The sequence below is a fragment of the Mustela erminea genome, chromosome 14, assembly GCF_009829155.1.
Source record: "Mustela erminea isolate mMusErm1 chromosome 14, mMusErm1.Pri, whole genome shotgun sequence".
NCBI classification, from domain to species: domain Eukaryota; kingdom Metazoa; phylum Chordata; class Mammalia; order Carnivora; family Mustelidae; genus Mustela; species Mustela erminea.
The window spans coordinates 64,989,872-65,008,794 of NC_045627.1; the positions used below are offsets into that span (position 1 = coordinate 64,989,872).

The 18,923-nt window shown below is 53.2% G+C and overlaps 2 long non-coding RNA genes across 4 annotated transcripts; one reads left to right on the top strand and one right to left on the bottom strand.

The window, feature by feature from the left end:
• Positions 1 to 1,831: 1,831 nt before the first annotated feature.
• On the top strand, positions 1,832 to 8,400 carry LOC116573325. 3 transcript variants are annotated; one of them, XR_004278707.1, is made up of 5 exons: positions 1,832 to 1,982; positions 2,498 to 2,715; positions 3,852 to 4,098; positions 7,147 to 7,280; positions 8,020 to 8,400. It is a non-coding gene; the product is annotated as an uncharacterized LOC116573325 (long non-coding RNA). The 3 variants fall into 3 exon arrangements; XR_004278709.1 differs by having other exon boundaries at positions 7,147 to 7,276; XR_004278708.1 differs by having other exon boundaries at positions 2,498 to 2,633.
• On the bottom strand, positions 5,951 to 18,670 carry LOC116573326. Its single transcript, XR_004278710.1, has 3 exons — positions 18,587 to 18,670; positions 9,019 to 9,300; positions 5,951 to 6,121 (listed from the first exon to the last, which is right to left on the bottom strand). It is a non-coding gene; the product is annotated as an uncharacterized LOC116573326 (long non-coding RNA).
• Between the last annotated feature and the right edge of the window lie 253 nt (positions 18,671 to 18,923).

Sequence of the window (18,923 nt, forward strand, 5' to 3'; positions counted from 1 at the left end):
AAGCCGGAAGAATCCAGGGAGAGGACTTTATTTATTTATTTATTTATTTTAAGATTTTATTTATTTATTTGGCAGCGAGAGATCACAAGTAGGCAGAGAGGCAGGCAGAGAGAAAGGAGGAAGCAGGCTCCCTGCTGAGCAGAGCGCCCAATGTGGGACTCGATCCCAGGACCCTGAGATCATGACCCGAGCCGAAGGCAGCAGCTTAACCCACTGAGCCACCCAGGCGCCCCAGGGAGAGGACTTTAGATTTAATTTGTGAGGGAATAGGGAGCCATAGAAAATAGAAAATTCTTGAGCAGGTGGGTGGCCTGATGAAGAGAGCCAGAGCTTGAGCAGGCACCACCTGGGTTTGGGTGAAAGTTTTCTTTTTTGTTCAACCTGGTGAGACTGCTGCTTCATCCACTCATTCCTCAAATATTTCTCAAAGCCCCCCTCCCTGGCATGTACTAGACACTGCCCTGTAGATTCAGGGATGCACAGAAACATTATTTATTCCTCATTGTCCAGAGCTCTAATGGGTGAGCCAAACATTAATGAAATAATCACATAAATGAGTGTAAAATTATAAGTGTAATAAGTCTAATCAAGCAGGTGTTCCCGATGCTCTGAGCGCATCTAGCAGCAGGGAAGGCTTAGCTGGTTTAGGAGTCGAGGCAAGGCTGTTCTCAGGAAGCGATGTCTGAGCTGCTATGAGGAGGATGAGGAGTTAAACAGGTAAAGAGACAAGCATTCAGACAGAGCAAGAACACGCCCAAAGCCCCATGGCCTGCAGAAGGAGGCGTGGAGAGCTCCAGCCGCAGGAGGACCGGGAAGAAGGTCATCGAGGCTGAGTCTCGGGGAGTGCAGGGCAGTGGGCGAGGAATGAGGTTCGGAGGTCAGCCGAGGCCAGACTATGCCAGAGCCCAGCTGGCTTTAGGAGAGGTGGGGGCCTATATCCTTGAAGAATGGGGAGCCATTGATATGATCATAGCAGGGTCCTAAAAAACCAGACAAACAGAAACACCCCCCAAACATGCTGGTACTTGTGAGGCCAGGCCGATCATGAGTGGCTGTCTCTGAGGCCGTCCCAGAACCCTCCAGGCCCCAGGTGGTTTCTGGGAAGCTTGTCTCAGGAGAGCTGCAGGAGGCTGAGGCAGGCCTGGGGTGGTGGTCAAGTAGCAAGGGGAGGGGGATGACTAAGGGTCAGACAGAAGAGAAGTCCAGGAGGAGGGCCGCAGGGGTCTGTCATGATTGGGAGAGGGGGACATGGAGAGGACCTGTGAGCGGGTCCTGCAGGCAGAGGAGGAGAAAGGCTGGACTTTGGAGAAGGCTGGGCTGAAGTCACCCGCTGCAGCAGTGACCATGTTTGCCCAGGAGAGGGCTCCACTCTGGGAAAATGGCTAAGTCTGGAGGACTCTGATGCTCTCTGATGGTCCCTAGGGAAAAGATAACCAAGGGGTGGGGGGGTGGTTTCAGGGAGCCATGTCATGGCTGGAGGCAAGAGGGCCAGGGACAGTGTTTGGGGACTGGCCAGATGATGATGGTTGAGCAGAGAAATCAGGTGAGAGGTAAGAAGGGGACCAGCAAGAACACAGAGCCCCAGTGACTAGGATTTATGAGTGGGGTCAGAGAGGAGGCCCTAGGCAGTCTGGGTGACCAGCAAGCCCGGGAGGCTCTGGAGGCTCTGGTGTGTCAGCCCTCAGAGGGGCCGACACTGTATTTTGGTTTTGCTTTCTCCTAGCTGTGAAAGGGGGTTGGAAGTGGTAGTAGAGGGGAGGTGAAAGCAGGGAGAATATCGACCAGGATGATGGGAGCAGACCTCTTCAGCTTACCCTCCTCTTACCCCCTTTTCTTTCTAAACCTTTCTAGGCTGCAGAAAAATAGGGAAACTGAGGAGAAAATTCTCTCTAAAAGGAGCCAGACAGGGGGAGAGGAAGAGAAGAGAAAATTTGAACGAGAACCCTATGCTTATCATTATTTCTAAGAAGATGGGGAACAAGGTAAGTTTAGAGACCTCAAGGTTTGTGTGCACATGCACACGCACACGCACACGCACACACACACACACACTCAGACACCCACCCACATTCACTCACACACACTCTCACACACACTCAGACACCCACCCACACTCACTCACACACACTCTCACACACACTCAGACACCCACCCACACTCACTCACACACACTCTCACACACATTCATACTCATACGTACCCAACACACACTCAAGCACAGTCCCCTTCTACCCCAACCCCCCCAAAACACACACACTCAGGAGAACCCCAAGCAGCAGTTCACAATGGCCTCTGATCACTGTGGGGGGGTGTGTGTGTGATGGGCACCTGCTAGCAGAAGTGAGGGGCTCTACAGTGTGTGTTGTTGTAAGTAAAAGAGGCAAGTCAGAGACGTGACTCGCAGGGGGGCAGGGATGGGGGATATCTCAACATGTGATCTGTATTTCTGTGGGGACAAATGTTGTGTGTGCATTCATTCATTTCTTTATTCCTTTAGGCATTCACTCAACAAGGTTATGGGGGGCCACCGTGTCCCCCAAGCACTGTATGTGATTAACAGTGAACCGCATGGACACTATTCCGGCTCAGGATCTAATGGGCTCCACAGAAGACGGGCCTTCGGGACACAGTTGGTAAATTCCAGCTGCTGGGGAGTGCAGTGTGCTGTGGGAGCCAGCAAGAAGGGAGTTGCCCAGAGAATTTGCAGCAAATGGGGTCTGTACCTTAATGCCTGAGTGTAGACCCTGGTCTGGGGAGCCTCTCTAGGATGGGAGCTGCGTGTCAGCAGATTGGGCTGTGTTTGGATGGCCACGTGGGTTGGGAGGGTGCTGGGTGTGATATGTGCATGTGGATATGCCAACGTGTGTGCGTGGGTAGGTGTGAGGTGTGTATCATTGTCAGAATTATCAGAGCAAACCAGCTCTTTATTACATGTATAATTTTCCTGCATCCCATTGGGTCCCTCTGTGCAGGGGGAGCTGGAGTGGAACTAAACCAAATAGGGGATTTATTGTAGCAACTTTGAGGGGCTGCAGCAGAGCTTCAAGGGCTGGCAGGCTAGGGAAGGGAGGGGGGTTCCACCGGCAATGAAGGAGAATGGAGGAGGGAGTGGAGGGGGTAATGGGGAAGGGGAGGAGGGTGTCAGCCATCTGAGAGGGTGGGAGATGGGGGTGGGGAGGGAGACAATATTGACTGGGCTGGGGACAGGGACCAATGCCTGGTGTCCACCCTCAGAGATGGAGTCTGGGGACAAATCCAGGCACTGGCAGTCCCTGAAATAACCTGGGGCAAGAGAAGACAGGGGCAGGGGTATGCCTGATCCATCCCAGTCTTGCTGGAAGGAGGGGTTCAGGCATGAGAGCCTGGCTGCACAACCTCCCCTTGTTTAGCGGTATTCCCTGCATTTTCTGGGTGGAAACTGACCTGGAGTCATCTCGACACTGAGTTCCGATCTCGGTTTTGCAGTAGGGCAAGTTACTTCTCAGAGTGGTATAATAATTGGGGTAATCATATTACCTTGTAAGGCTGTGACGATGATCACAGTAATACATAAAGACTTTGACACCTTGTAAGTGTTCGACGAAGGATGGCTTTGTATTAAAGTTGTTGGATTTGTCCATATAGTGGCATCATCTACATGCCAGCAGTCTATGCCTCTCCCACTCTTTAGGTTCAAACCTAGCCCCCTTCCTTCCCAGGCCTCTGAGCTGAGCCAAACTTGGGTGGGCAGCCCCTTTTCCCTGCTTGAGGCTAGAGAAATGTTTCTGAATAACAGTGTCCATTTCTCTGGCTGCCCCCTTCAGGCAGGTTTCTTTTTCCTTCCCTCTTTGACTTAATTTTTCCCTGCTCAGCCAAGTAAGCCATGCTCATTGCAGAAAGTAAGCATAAAGAAGCAGGAAAAAGAAACCTCTGATCCCGCCATGAGAAGCAATTATACAAACTGGTAATGTTTCTCGAAGGCTGCTATATATCAGGCATTATTTCTATCGCTTTGGATGCTTTATTTTATTTCATCCTCCAGATAACTCTAGGAAATGGTCCCTACCACTGTCCCCACTTACCTGGAAGGAGCCAAGGCAGTGAAAGGACCCACAGCTGGTAAGCGGTACAGGAAAGAGGCACTCCCAGGCCAACTACACTTGCCTTCCAGTCTTTTCACTGTTCTGCTTTCTGAGGACTTTCCACGGGCTCCCTGTAGCCACTACTGTCTTAGTTGAGCTAGACCTCAAGCTTTCACTTTACAAATGTTTGTTACTCATCTTCCCCCTCCCTAGCAAATTGCTGGGCTCTGCTGGAAGGCAGGAGGCACGTCAAGACAAGCATTTCCAGGCCCAGCTTCCAGCAGCCCCTCAGGACTAGAACCAGAGTCCAGTGTTCTGGGCCCAGTGATCCAGGGGAAGCCCCAACAGAAGCCTCCAGAGGGGGCTGGCGAGGAACCTCTCTCCTCGAGGACTCCCCCCACTCCCCCCAACCCTGCTGAGCTACCTCCAAAGGCCCACTTTCCATCACAGCGCTCTGGCTTCCTCTGGGACATGGCCCTACCTGAGGCCCAGGATCCCACAGCCCTGGGTGCTGCAGAAACAGCATCTCTCCGCTCCATCCACCCTGCCCACTTGCCCCCAGATGAATCATTCCAGCACATTCCATTATGTCCCCGGTCTGCTCAGAACCCATGGTACTCAGTTAAGTACAAACCCCTCAACTGCTATTCAGGGATGGTCTCACTGATCTAATCTCCAGCTGCATTTGTGGGGCTCTTTCACCTGCGTCCCCATCACAGGAACACCCCAACTGAAAAAGGCCTCCTTTTCAACAGCTCTCATCTTTACCTATCAGGACCCCAGCTTTTTCTCAAATCCTGGGATAAATGTCTCTTCTTACAAAAAACGCCTCTTCCTGATCACCCTCCCCAGGCGCAATGACCACCAATGTATCACTTCCTTTACATTCCAAGTTCTTTCTGCTCTCAAGGCATGGTCTCAGGCTGCCCGCGGGCATCATTATTCAACGGAAGTATAATGTACCCAGCCAAGCATGGTCATCTTAAGTGAACTCAGATGAATTTCTCTCTCTCTCTCGCTCTCTCTCTCTCTCACACACACACACACACACACACACACACACACCTCTATCGAGAGAGCACATTTCTAGCACCCCCAAGTGATCTTTTGTGCCCCTTTCCCCTGTACCTCTTATTCTGACTTCCAGCCTCTTCATCCCAGATTGCTTTTTGCTGGTTTTGAACCTTAATAAGTAAATCACATAGTATATAGTCTTTATTCTTTCCTGTCCAACTTATTTCGTGCAATATTATATCTGTGAGGTTTACATACATTCTTGCATAGTTCAGCATTCTGGTCTTTTTCCTTGCTCTGTAGTACTCTGTTGTGTGGCTATACCAGGATAGGTTTACCTGTTTGTTGGTGAATGGACATGTGGGCTGTCCCTGTTTGGGACTATGACAAAGTCAGCTGCTGAGCACTCTCACACATGACTTTTGCTAAGCATAATCATTCATTTTTCACGGGCATATACCCAGGAGTAGATCTGCTGAGTTGTAGGAGAACCCTCACTTTAGTAGGTACTTCCAAGCATTAGTCTAAGCGGTTCTCCTACCAGCGTACACTCCCTGAAATACACGTGAGTTCCAGTCACTCCAGTTCTGCCATTCCTTTAATTCTAGCCGTTCCCACAGGTATTACAGTTGTTTCTTTTAAATTCAAAATAATAATGTTTATCATCTGTTGATCAGACGCCACACTAGGAACAATTCTAGAAAGTAGGTGTTATATCTCCATTTTACAAGTGAGGCTCTGAGCAGCTTGTAAGTTGAGTAAGTGACAGGGACGAGAAGTAGTAGAGCCAGAATGTGAACGCACAGCGGTGACACCAAAGGCCCTGTTTGTCCAAATGCATCATGTTGCCTCTCTCCTAAACGCGGTCTTACTCCTCTTGAGACATGATGTGGTACTGAAGGAAGAGCTTAGCTTGAAGTCCGCAGACATCATGAAGGAGGGGCTTCTGCCTCCCGGAAGACCCATCTTGATGTTCTAAATGATAATAACTGAGTAGATTTAGTTGGAATCTGGCAGGCTGCCCTTAGATTGAGGGTACCTGGTTCCTTGAGAAAGGATGGAAGAAGGGAAGGAAGGAAGGAAAGTTGGGGAGGGAGGGAGGGAGAAAAGAAAGGAAAAGAACAAAGGTAGGTTAACTTACCACTTGTAATCAACTTGGACCTCAGTTTCCTCCTCTGTAGAATAGAGATAGTAATAATGCCTTGGCTAATGAGAGATGAGGGGCAGTGCTTTGTCATTTGTAAATTGTCAGTTTTTTAAACTGATAGAATTTTTTTTTTTAAAGATTGATTAATTTGTCAGAGAGAGAGTGAGAGTGTGAGTACAAGCAGGCAGAGCAGCAGGCAGAGGAGGAAGCAGGCTCCCTGCTGAACAATGAGCCCGAGATGTGGGACTCCAGGACACTTGGGACACCCAGACCCTGGGACACCAGGATCATGACCCTGAGCCGAAGGCAGACATCCAACCATCCAACCGAGTGAGCCCCCCAGGTGCCCCTAAACTGATAGAATTTTTTAACCATAGCCGTCATCTCTGGAGCTTTATAAAATATATGGATTCCAGAAGCTCAACCCTGAAGATACAGATTGGCTGGATTCAGGGTGAGGCCTGGCCGTGTACATTTTTCTTTTTAAGATTTCATGTTTATTTCTTTATTTTTAAAGACTTTGTTTATTTTTTGATGGAGAGAGAGAGCACGAGCAGGGGGAGCAGCAGGCAGAGGGAGAGGGAGAAGAGAGCTGCCTGCAAAGCAGGGAACCTGATCCGGGGCTTGATCCCAGGACTCTGGGATCCTGACCCAAGCTGAAGGCAGTCACTTAACCAACCCAGCCACCCAGGCACCCCAAGATCTTATTTTTAAGTAATCTCTACAGGGCTTGAACTCAAGCTGGACGTCAAGAGTCACATGCTCCACCAGCTGGGCCAGCCAGGCGCCCTTGGGCATGTATATTTTTTAAAGAGTTTTTTAAGGTGACTCCAAGGTGGAGTTAAGGGTGAGAACTGCTAGGATAAAAATATGTATGAATATCGTTACCACTGAAGTTTTATCGTCATTGTTGTTATCTTCCAGGACGGGGTGGAATGGGGAAACACCTTCCAGAGAAGTCTTCTGCAAAGCATGGAGATCCATTGCAAATGCTTAGATAAGGACCACCACCAATATCTCTATGCCCTGGCCATCTTTGGAGTCTCGGAGGCAGGTTGGTGAGTAGGCGTGTATGTGTGTGTGTGTGTGTGTGTGTGTGTGAGAGAGAGAGAGAGAGAGAGAGAGAGAGAGAATAGTGCCTGGAAAGGGCAGTGAGAAGAAAACAAATCGTGCATATTGAGAGGAAGGGACTGGGGCCAGAAGAGCAAGCAGTCTAATACCTGAGCTTAGGCCTATGGACATTGACCCTCAAGAAACAAGCAAAAGGGACCCCAGACTTGGCTTCTGAAAGAGCAGAGCTGTTTCTGTTACCCTGATTTGGCCACAGCTAGAGTCTGAGTCCATAGCATCTGTCCTGCCTGCCCTTGACTGCTGAGCTGGGGAGATCCTGTGATCTAGCCTGCGAATCCAGCAGCCAACCCTCTTCTTTCTGTTAGCCCCCCCTCATATCCAGGGCACCCCAGGATATTATCCATCCCTGAGTGGTCCTAGAGGGGGAAGAGCAGGGTAAAGACCACCTCATTTCCCTCTGGTCCCACTGGCTTGCTCTTTGCCCAAGACCAGGCCAAGTTCTGGGTCTCTTCCACTGTCTATACTCAAGAAGGCGGCCTTGGGACCCTATGGATTAAGCTGGTGCCCCTGCATGTCCTGGGGTGGGAGAAAGAAGAGGTCCTGCTATAGCTCAGGAGAGGATGTGGGAGAGAAAAGAGGACATAAAGTAGAGGGCGGGATTAATGGAGTGGCTTCAGGAGCTAATAGCACCATTTACCAACATCTCCTCCTCTGACTCCCATCCAGGGGGAAGCTGGCCACAGCCGGGAGGCAGAGTGGCCAGCTCCCAGTCCACCTCTTTGGGATCCCAGGGCTGGAAAGAGGCAGAAAGTCTCTCAGGATGGAGAGAAAACCCCTCTTCTCTTACATCCAAACCTCTGGAGATAAAACCCCAGATCTCAGCCCCTCCTGTGAAGAGCAGAACCTTCCCCAGAGCTACCCAGCTTTAAAGCAGCCAGTGGGTAGTGGTGCATCACTGGATGGTGTTTTGGGGATTCCCCCCACCCCGGCCATCTTCGACCATTTCTTTCAGCCTCTCCTCCTCATCCCTTGCCCTCCTTTCTCCCAGGCCTCCTTCCCAGAAGCTGACCTGGAGCTGGATTTCCAAATAAACAGTAACTAATTGGATTAGAAGCTGATAATATTGTTGACCTTTCTTAATGTCTGCTGGCTGTCTTTCCACCACACTGAGGCTTAATTGTATGGGGTGGGGGGGAGGGTGGGGGACTTCCAGGAGTGAAGTGTGACCCCTGTTAACCTCAGATAAAATGGGCTCAGCGTCTTCCCAACTGCCTGTCATCCCCCACGGAGCAGGAACACACACATGCTCCCCCTGTCATCAAATAATTACACAGATGATACACACATGCATAGGCATGCACGCAGAGAGGCAAATACACTCGGAGGCAATATGCATCCTCACCCACATCCACATATGGCATACACATGACTTTGAACAAAGATCATATATGTTCACAAGTGACACTAGATGCTACACGTGCAGCACTACATAGATGACGGACAAGTGTCCTCACATACACAGAATTACACTTGCAAAACGCAAGCACCAAATATACATGTAGACAAATGTAATTACACCCAGGAGGCAAATGCAGAATTGGTGTCCTCATGAACGCACAGGTACATACCTACATGCAAAGACGAGCACGTGCATAATCATATGTATGATGCTTAAGTAAATGAGCATGCGTGGTACATTGCACCTCCATACACACGTATACATACCATGCACATACATTTGCACACGGGGGTGGGGGACATGAGAACACCCGCCTTCACCACACATGTAGGCGGGCTGGCCCACCGGACACCCGGTCTCTTTTATGATCTCTGTTGGTTGCACTTTCGATTTGTTCCCAGGTTCTCTGGCTCTATGTCTGTGATCCAGAGTTTTGGGTGTCTTGGAACTCTGGCTTGGGCTCTCTGAGTGTCTCCATCTCTCAGTATCTCTGTCATCCTGGAATCTACGTGCATCTCTGTCATCCTGGGATGCTGAAGTTGAAAAGGCTTGGCAGGTAGGGTGGTGGGGAGCGAGCGAAAAGAGAGGAGAGATAAAGCGGGGTGGGGGGGGCAGAGAGGATGGAGACGAGGGCCGGGGGAGAGGACCCGGAAAGAGGGGGCTGCGAGGAAAGGGGAGCGAGGGGCGGGGGAGGGGCGCCTGCCTGCGCACAGCAGATGTTGCCGCTCCGCGGATGGAGCTGTTAATGTAAGTGGAGTTTCTGCAATGGTAATTAGGAGGGCCCTCATTACCCTGGCGGAGCCGGCTGAGAGCCGATAAAGCCGAGGGGGAGAGGGGCCGACATCAGGGTAATGGGGGAGCAGGGCCATTGAGGAGCTGGAGCCGAGCCGGGACCGCTCCGCGCGCAGCTGGAGCCCGGCGAGAGGGCCGGGGAAGGGGGGCGCGGACCCGGCCTGCAGCCCACGGAGGAGCCGGGCTGAGAGCGGCGAGGGGTGCGCAGCCGCTGGGTCTGCGTACGTTCGCGCGGGAGAGGCTGCCCCGGACGAAGGACGAGGTGCGAGGGCCGCCTCTGTCTGCCAAAAGACGGTGTCGAGGAGGTTTCCAGCCGGCGTGCCCCTCCGAGCAGCCCTGGGAGGGGACATCCACAGAGGCCTCTGCGCCTCAATTCAGAGAGCCCGGTGGCTGGACAGAGGTGGGGCGAGAGGGTGGGGATATGGGAAGAACACCGTTCTCCTCTAGTGTCCCGTCTCGCCTGCCCCTGGGAATCCAGGACTCTCATCCAGAGTGACCAAGACATGGACTCTAGAATAGAAGAGCTAGGAGGAAAGTTAATGTCCAGATAGAAGGCTCCAGAATGTCAGGTCACAGACTCTGGAGGAGACCAACATTCAGGAAATGGAAGTAAAACAACATTCACGGAAGGAAAAGCCCCAGTGCCCCCTCCTCCCCTCACAGGCTGTCCTTCCCTGCCTCCCCTGCACCCCCATCCTGAACCCCAGGGAAGGGCCCCAAAGCCACGAAGGTGCTGGAAGCTGAGTCCACTTCACTGGGAGCACCTGGCTTCTCTTCAGTGCTCTGCAGGAAGGGGGAAGGAGGAAGAGAGGACAGTGCTGGCCAAAGACACCTGCAGTTCTGCTCCTCAGGCAGGAAGCCAGAAGCCGTCTCCAGAGTGGGGGTCCAGGGTGGAGAGCCTACTTTGCTATTTATCCTCCTCACCCCCCCCCATATTCCGGATGAGCCCCCAGTGCTTTACGGACCAAAGAGCCATCAAACCCAGCATTCTCAGCTGACTGAGAGCCATCTCTATAGGACATATCAAGTCCCTTTCTCCTCCTGCTCCCCCTGCCCCAGGCCGGACAACCCTGGGAAGACTTCCAGGAAGCTAGGAAATCTGCCGGCCGGGCAGGGAGAGGGGAATTGTGGGGACCTTTGCAACCCGCAGCAGAGGGCCCATCATCCCCTTTGAACGGCGTCTATGCACAGCCCATCCCCCACCCCCACCACCTGCAGCTGCTTTCAGAAGCCCAAGGTCATTGACTCCTGACGCTCCGGTTTTGCCAACTTCCCAAGTACCACAGAAGCCCCTCCGTTATGGAAAGCATGGAACAGAGTGAGCGGCTTCTTTTCCTTCAGGCTTTGAGGAAGATGAAGGATGTCCTGCCAGTGCTGACCCCAGAGGTAACCACATTCCCCTCATGACCCAAGACATGAGTCTGGGAGCAGCGTGGGCTGGGGCAGGGGGTGGGGGGATCCCAGATGCCCCTCCCCTCTTTAGCCACAGTGGCAGAGCAGGGGTTAACGGGGAGAGGCTGTGAGGCTGGAGCAGGCGGTGGCTCCCGCCTCCTCCTCCCGCCCCCCCCCCCCCCCCCCAGAGTTGCTGACTCTTCCTTTTTGTTCGGGCTGACAGCGAGCACCTGGTGTGCTCGTGCTACAATATTGTTCCTGCCTCCCTCCCCCCAGGCCCCAGGCTCCCCTCTCTCTCCTCCCCCCTCCCCATCCGCCGGCAGCCTTCCCCTCTGCCTCCTCTTCCCCTAGCCCCCTCCTGCCTGTAGCCTCCTAAGTGCTCCCCCACACCCCACAAGCACCGGCCCTGCGGTGTCAATAAACACAACATATGCTGCCATTACTGTGAAAATCCTGCCCTCTACTCCATTCACCCCTTCAGCCTGCCAGCCCGCTGGGATGGGCTAAGGGGCTACAGAAAGGTCAAGTGGGAAACATTTACTACCCTCTTTTTTTTTTTTTTTTTAATCTGCTCAGCTCCCATGCCCACCTCCAGCCTTGAGAGAGGGAAAGGAATTGGAAGGGCGTGGATGGGATTAGGGTGAGGGTGCGGGGAGACCCATGTTCTCTGCCCTTCCCACTGAGCCTTCCCAGGGATAACAGGTGAGCCCCATCGTCTACCCCGCACACCTCCTCAGGTCTGGAGGGGATCCAAGTGAGGCCCTGTTAGGACCTCTGCCCCCCAGACAGCCTTGTGGCTGACATATCCCCCCACAACCCCAGGGTTAGAGGTGGTCGTAAGGTGTCCCTTGCAAGGCCAGCAATCATCTCAGCTCCTGGGGACTTTCTGTCCAACCACCTGGACTATAAAAGACAAACCAGAGGCTTCTCCAAGTGGGGCTGGGCTTTAGAAAGACCTTCCGAAAGGAGCCAGATACCTCGGATGGCTAAGGGAGTGGCCTGGCCTCAGTCTGCTCAGCTAAATCACCAGTTCCAAGACAGCAGGGAATAATAAAGATAAAAATAATATAATAACAACAGCTAACATGTATTGAAGGCTTATTTATGTACCAGGCATTGTGCTAAGCACTTTACAGGCTTTATCTAATTTGTTCGCCATAAGACCCCTGTGGGGAAGTTACAACGGATATCCCCATTTTACAGCTGAGGAAAACAGGCTTAATAAGAATAGTGGGCATGCATTGAGGGCTCACTGCCTGCCGGGCCCTCTGCTGAGTTCTCTATGTACAACGTCAATGACCCTATAAGTTTAGCACCACTATTAGTGCCATTTTACAAAAGAGGAAACTGAGGCTCAGAGAGGGTCAGTAACTTGCTCAAAGTCACACAGCCAGTAAGTAGAACTTGGCCAAGAATTCAGGTCTAACAGCAAAGCTTTTGATTTTAATCTCTATGCTTTCCTGACTCCTGTCTTTGTTTTCCTCCTTCTACGGAAGCCCCAAGGCACACCCCTCCCCCCAAAAATCTAGCCCCATGTGATTGGACAGATAGTAGGGCAATGGGGAAAGGACAGCCAGAGAAGAGTGGTTAGAGCTCGATGAGATAGAGTTCGGACTCCTGTTCTCTGCCCAGCGCTTTGCTTTTCCCTCTGTCACTCCTTGCTGTTGCTGGGCCAGTGTGCTCACCGTCCCCCAACCCCCATGCCCAGCCCCATTCCGAGGTTTCATCGTGGACACGCAAAACGCCCCTTTAGGCTCCCAGAGCACAAAGACATTGTGCTTGGCTCTGCAGCTCCTCACTTCTGAGACTCCAGTTGCTTTATTGATATTAACTTAACAGCCCCCCCTTCCCCACCCCCCTGGCCCAGTCTGACGGGCAGAAATCTGCTGCCTGGGCACCACCCTGACCTCTCTCTTCCTCTTTCATTATCTGCTCCGGGCACCAGGGAGCCAACACCAAAATTAAAACAATAACTAAGCCCGAAGTGGACCCAGCAGCCCCCAACTCCCACCCCAAGGGAGGGGGAAAAGCCACAAAAACACCTGGAGAGGAGAATAATCAATGGAAGGGGAGGGGGTGACCCACTCTCACGCCAACCCCCCCCCTTAACCCTTTATCCCCTGCACAGCACCAGGACTCCCCCGTTCCGGTCCCTCGCACCCCCTCCTATAATGAAGCAGCAGCTTTTGGTGGATGCTCAACCATTTGGTGCTTTGGGATTTGAACAAACAAACCTGGGATGGTAAAGTCCCCCAAAGCCCATAGTCAAGGGTGAAGACCCACAGGGGACACCCGGTGCTATCACAGCAGGAAGTTCCTTCTTGGGCAAATTCCCCGAGAACTGATTGATCACTTAATGGTCTGTGCTAAGCGCATTCTGAAGTGCCCTCCCTTATTTGATTCTCACAACAAGCCCACAAAGTAGGTGTTCTTGGTGTTTGCATTTTTCAGAGGAGGAAACTGAGGCCACACAAGCTAAAGAACTTGACTAAACTCATGTCAGCTAGGAGGCTGCAGAATTGTGCTTCGACGCACCCACGACTGTTTTCACAGCCTACAGTTAACCATCTTGCTGAGCTGTCGGCACCCATCTCTCCTGGTGTCACTGGCGTCTCATTAAACAAGCAGGCCCAGTTGGAGGAGCTTCTGGCCCTCAGTCTCCCAAGCTATAGAATGGGCTTGCTGTGACCTCTCCTCTCCCCTCAGAACTCAGAAGAGAGATGGGCAGAGGCAGCGCCTAGTTCTAGGCCCTCTGAAGCCAGCAGGGGGGGCTGGTGTCGCTGAGGTCAAGCGGTGGGAGAGGGAAGGAAGCCGGGTGATGGGCCCAGCCCAGAAAAGCAGTGCTGTTTGTTGATTATCCTGTGGCGGGGGCAGGTCTCTCCATGCACAGCCCCTCCAGACAGCTCTGGTCAAGCAGCTCCAGAAGGGGGTGCCCTTCTGGAGAAAAGGGCAGAGTTACCAGCACGGAACTGACATAAGCATAAGGGACTCTGCACACAGGACCTCTCTCCCAACCTCCCCTTCTACCCTAGGCCTCCTCAGCCCCACCTCAAAAGAGTCGATCTCTGCTACCCCATCAGCCCCACAGCAGGATTCCCATGTCCTGAGCAGGCCCCGTCTCTGCTCCTACCCCAACTCACTCTCCAGCCTCTCAGGGTCTTCTAATCTCCCCATTAGCTTGTCCTTTTTACTCTAATTCTGCTGACACAAGAGTGGGACTTTTCCAAGGCACTGTACTAGAAAATGGAAGGAAAGACTAGAAAAGCCAACACTTACATTCCGGGGTCCAAGCATTGTTCTAAAGTCTTCGCCTACAATGTGCACAACAATCCTAAGAGGCAAATACCCCTGTTCTACAGTCAGACACGAGGAGAGAACCTGGAACTCAGAAGCTGAAGCTGGTAAATGGCACAGCTGGGATCTGAATCCAGGCAGTGTGCCCTTCCGCAACACTGCACTTTCCAGAAGGAAAGGAAGGAGCCAAGGAAGGAAGGAAAGAAAGGAGGAAGGGAGGGAGGAAGGAAGGAAATTAAAGTCTTCAAACTCTTTCAAATTCTTTACTCTGCATCAAACTACAGGCTCCATAAGGGTATTCTCACCGGTCATTTCATTCCTATAGGATAAGGCAGAGTGGGACATCCATAAATGTGCACCAAAGGAATTCTAAGATACCTAAAGGCCACAGAGGACTGCTTGTCACAACCCACAGGACGAGACAACATGACCCTTGTCCTTGCCTCAACCTTGGCTGCCTAGAGTGCTAGACCCAGCCTTACTGACTCCCGGACCAAGGTAAGTTCAGCAGACATGAGAGCCAGACTTGATAAGGTCCTCAGGCCTTTTGAGAACCTTTGCCATCTTCTCATTGGTCTTCCTTGACCCTGTTGTTTTCGACCCAGCTTTGGCTTCTCAGCTTGCCCAAATAGGCCTCCAAATTCCTGCCTCTACCTCCCTCCAAAGACCAGTCAGCCTTCAAGTGGGTCCCTCATAACCCTGCCCTTCAGAGGTCCTGGCTTCCCCAGCTCAGTTGTCCGCTCTGTGTGTTAACCTGGAGCTTATCTGTGGTTAGGGCTGGCCCTGCCTCTCAGAAGCTCGGCTCCCTCACCTCACAGCCTGGTTTGGAGTTGTGTTGAGGACAGATGCTCTGGACCCAGGAGCCCCTTGGCTGTACACCTGCCCCCTGCCCACAGCTGACCAAAGACTTTCCTTGGCCACCCTTTCAACACAAGCCCTCTATTGCTCTGTTCATGACATGAGAGTTTCCTCCAAATCCCCAAACTGCCTCCTGTGACCCACTTAGAATCCTAACTCTTCAGACTTAAAATAGAAAACAGTCAACACAAGCTTTTACACTTCCCGCTCCCAGCTCCCAGCTGAATAAGGTTGCGTCCTTAGCAAAAACAAAATAGTCGCCTACTAACTAATAATAGTTGCCCACCAATTCAAAGTGGGTGGCTGGCCATTCACTCACTCAGCGCTTCCCCACTTACTTTCTACTTGTCCCTAGGCTGCATAAGTACGTGTGGGTCTCTCCTGGTGTTGGACACGTGTGTGGCAGTTGGCTGCAAACTGGTGTAGACTGTGTGTTTTCCCTTCCTTGGGAAAAACTCCAAAGTGACTGCTTGCCCTGGGCTCATCTGGAATCTGGGGCATTGATCGGAGCCCATTGATAGCTGATTGTTTTCACACGTGACTCCGTGGCATTCCTCTAATCTCCATCCTTCTGCTCAGTTTGCATGACAAGAAGCGGCCTCAGTGGGGAGAGGTCGCTCACCTCTGACCAGGATATAATTGGAAAAAGAAGGTCATTGCTGCCTTCGCTTCTGGGGCAGATCAGCTTCGTTCCATTTGTGTCATGAGCTCTCGCCAGCACACACTCTCAGTGACATGGAGACAATGGCTCTGCCCAACAATGGAGCCCACAGAGATGTGCGCAACACGGCACAGACACACCATGGGGACCCACACTCGCTCTCACCAGGACAGGCGTGTATGACAACATGCACACAATAGGTGCTCTTGGTAAACACTGATAACACCAGAGACACACAGGACAATGCGTGTGACATCTGTATTCCGAGGACACACAAAGAGATGCACAAAACAATGCTTACCCAAAAACACAGGTCCCCAGTGACATACACTTAGTGATATACACACAAACACATCCATGAGGGCAAACAGCCCAGGCAGAGCTACCACACCCAACATAAAAAAAATTGTGCGGGAGTAATACCTTTCTCCAGGCTGTGCCCAAGTAGGAATGTATCAGAATTCCCTGGGGAGCTTTGACAAAATGCATATTTCCAGGAACCCCTGCCAGCACCTACACACTTCTTGCAATATGAGTGCATGTGGAAGGACAGTTTATGCTGAAAATCTCCCTCAAGTAATTCTGATATGCTCTGGGTTGAGAACCATTGAACTGACACCACCAATCTCCCCTTTAGTTGGTGGCAGAATTTGCTGGCAGGGGTGATGGACTGTGTTTTATTTTCTCATTCAGTTTGGGAAAGGACAGGAAGGAGCTGAGAAGAGGATCTGTGTGCAAGAGATTAGGGGTCAGACAATGGCCAGGAACCGAAAGAGTTAAAACTGGGCATTGATTCCCACCTCACCCCTCCACCCCGCCCCGACCTTGGCTGGTCTCCTTAGCTCGCACAGCACTCGGAGAAGGACCCCTCACGCTAGGACTGCCCCGGGGACTCGCCTGTGCCCCGCCGTCAGGATGCAAAGGCCCAAAACTCGCAACGCCTCCGAAGCTGCGTCTGCCGCAGCCTGGGGTACCTTTGGGGGACATTGGCCAGCCTCAGGCCGGATGATCCCGCCCCTCGGGCACTTCCCCGCCCAGGGTCCCAGGGTGCTATGCTCCACACTATGAAAGCCAGAAAGCTGCCTCTACTGGGGGCGGGAGCAGGGGCGAGATGCCGCATCCCCACCCCTGTCACTTGGGGAGGTCTCGGGAGAGGGCACAGGACACCGCGCGGGGACCAGGTGTGGGAGACGGCAGGTCATTTGAGCCCCAGCTTGGAGGAGCGTAGATCCGCGGGGACAGCACAGGGCCGCGCCGCCCCCTGGCGGCTCAGTAGCAGAGTTGAGGCCACAGGGACGGGCGGCTGTGGGGTCCAGTTGCCCCGGGACAGGTGCCTCCGTCCCAGCGCTGGGGAGTGGGGGGAAGGGAAGGGTGTTGAAGAGAGGCCCCCTCGAAGACTGTCCTGTCCTGTCCTTTCCCTTCCGCTAACCCCGGCCCCTTTCTCCGTTTTTTCTCTCTTCCCCCTCCCCGCAGCTCTCCCACTCTTTCTGCCCTCCCCTCTCTCCTGTCCTCACTCCCTCTCCTACCCCCCCTTCCCTCCTCTCGTCCTTAGCCCACCCCCTCCGGCCCCCGCGGGGCAGCGCCTCGGTGCGCCCGCTTGGCAGTTAGCCCATTAGATCTCTTACTATTGATCCGCTTCTGAGCCGAAGCTGACAGCCCCCCTTCCCGGTCTCCCCATGTCCCCATTCCCGGCGGGCCCCCCTCTCCCCATCTCCAGGCAGTCCCGGCCTGCGCCTCCCCCCGCCCCCCCCCCTCCCGCAACGCGGGCTGCGCCGAAGTCTCACCCTCACGAAGGACAAGAACAAATGTAATTAAAGCGCCCGGCGAGGGGGGGTGCGCCCCTACCAGCACCCGCGCTAGCCGGGGTCCCAGCGGTCCGCCCTCGGCCGCCGCCTCCCTCCCCACCCCTGCACCCCCCCCACTCCGCCGGAGCGGGAGCATTTGGGTTGAGCTGCGCCTGTCCTATAAATCCACATATAATTCTCGCCTTTCCTGTTCAGCTAAGGAAAATAAACGTGTAAGGCTGTTTCTGGGAGCCCAGCTCAGGGACCGCTCTAAATTCTCCTCTTATTGAGTCGGGGCTGGAAATCATTCAGCTCGGCGGCGCGCCACCCTCCCTCCCCCGCCGCCCGGCCCGCGCCCGCGCCCTCCGCGCACACGCGCGCGCGCACACGCAAGGCAGGAGCCGGGTATATAAATATCTCCAGCTCTCCCCATAGCCGGGCAGATTTATTCCGCTGCCAAGCCTGCAGAAAATTGACTTGTTCATGGAGGCGGCTATTGACACATCACCGGGGGGAGGGTTAGGGGAGAAAGCAGTGGAGCCGGCGCCCCTCCATTATACGTTAATGTAATCAGCAGTGTGCGAAATGACTGCGCGGAAAATAGCATCACTGACATTTATATTAGAGGATATTGATGGCAGGAGCTGTGACCGCATCACTCTGCCTCCCGTTTCCACGGATTGACACAGGAGCCTCTTGTTGGCTCCATCCACGCTCGCCTCCCCTCCCCCTCTCCTCCTCCCGCCCTCTCTCCCTCTCTCCACCCACTCTGTGTCTCTCCAGCTCTCCCCCTCTGCTCGCCTCACCCCCACCCTCCCTATTTACTGTTCCAGTCGCTCATTTTCCACATAATTCCTGAGCACCTACTGGGTGCCGCATACAAGGGTCCTTCCTGCGTGCCTCTGTGTAGGTTTCTCCCTCTCCTTCTCCCCCACCGTGCCCTTGCCCTCTTGCTCCCTCCTCCCTAGCTCTGCCTCCCCCCTCCCCTTTCCTTGGCTGGGTGGCTGGACCGCTGCTGTCACAGCAGATAGATAATTGAAAAATGGGCCTCACCTTTGCAGCCAGCAGGAGCGGTTCAGGCAGTTACTGCCCGGGTTACCTACTCCATCTCAGGCCCAGGCTCCAAAAGAGATTCTGAGGAAATTGGATTTTACATGGATGTTTTATTCGGGCAGAGGCTTTAGTGTATATAAATACAGGCGAGGAGGCCTTGGCAGCAAGGATGAGTGAGGCGAGACAATCCCGCCTGGGGCCTGGAGGCTCAGGGGAGGCAGCCAGGCCATGTGCTCAGCTCTGGGTCCGAGACCCGGACATCAGCGCATTTCCTCCTCATCATCTGGGTCTAAAAGAGGTTAATGCCTGTGAACAGCTCCTCCAAAGCTGCCTTGGG